Source organism: Eimeria mitis, genomic scaffold (genome assembly GCF_000499745.2).
Source record: "Eimeria mitis Houghton genomic scaffold, Emh_scaff3023, whole genome shotgun sequence".
In the NCBI taxonomy this organism is placed as follows: Eukaryota; Apicomplexa; class Conoidasida; order Eucoccidiorida; family Eimeriidae; genus Eimeria; species Eimeria mitis.
The window spans coordinates 4,947-5,680 of NW_013571369.1; positions in this window are offsets into that span (position 1 = coordinate 4,947).

The window sequence follows — 734 nt, forward strand, 5'->3', positions numbered from 1 at the left end:
TAAATAAAATAAATAAAATAAAATAAATTTCCTACAACATAATCATCTTCTTCTGGCGCCGCCGGCTGTTGACTGTATCTGCACAGTAACACTCAAAACCCTAAACCCTAAACCCTAAACCCTAAACCCTAAACCCTAAACCCCAAACCCTAAACTGTAAACCCTAAACCATAAACCCTAAGCATTAGATTTTCATTCTAGAGTGTGCTTCTCTTATCTTGTTGGGTTTGAGGTAAAGGCTATAGGGTTTGTAAATTAGGGTTTAGGGTTTAGGGTTTACAAATTAGGGTTTAGGGTTTTGACTTTATATACTCTGCAAGCTGACCTAAACCCTAACCCTAAAACAAGCTCTAACCCTCGCATAATATAAATGACCTCTGGTGTCTACAAATTAGGGTTTAGGGTTTAGGGTTTACAAATTAGGGTTTAGGGTTTAGGGTTTACTTGGCGAGACAGCCTGTGCATGCTCTAACCCTAGCATAGTATAAACCCCCCTTATAAATTAGGGTTTAGGGTTTAGGGTTTAGGGTTTAGGGTTTACTTGGCGAGACAGCCCGTGCATGCTCTAACCCTAGCATAGTATAAACCCCCCTTATAAATTAGGGTTTAGGGTTTAGGGTTTACTTGGCGAGACAGCCCGTGCATGCTCTAACCCTAGGGTTTGCAAATTAGGGTTTAGGGTTTAGGGTTTAGGGTTTACTTGGCGAGACAGCCTGTGCATGCTCTAACCCTAG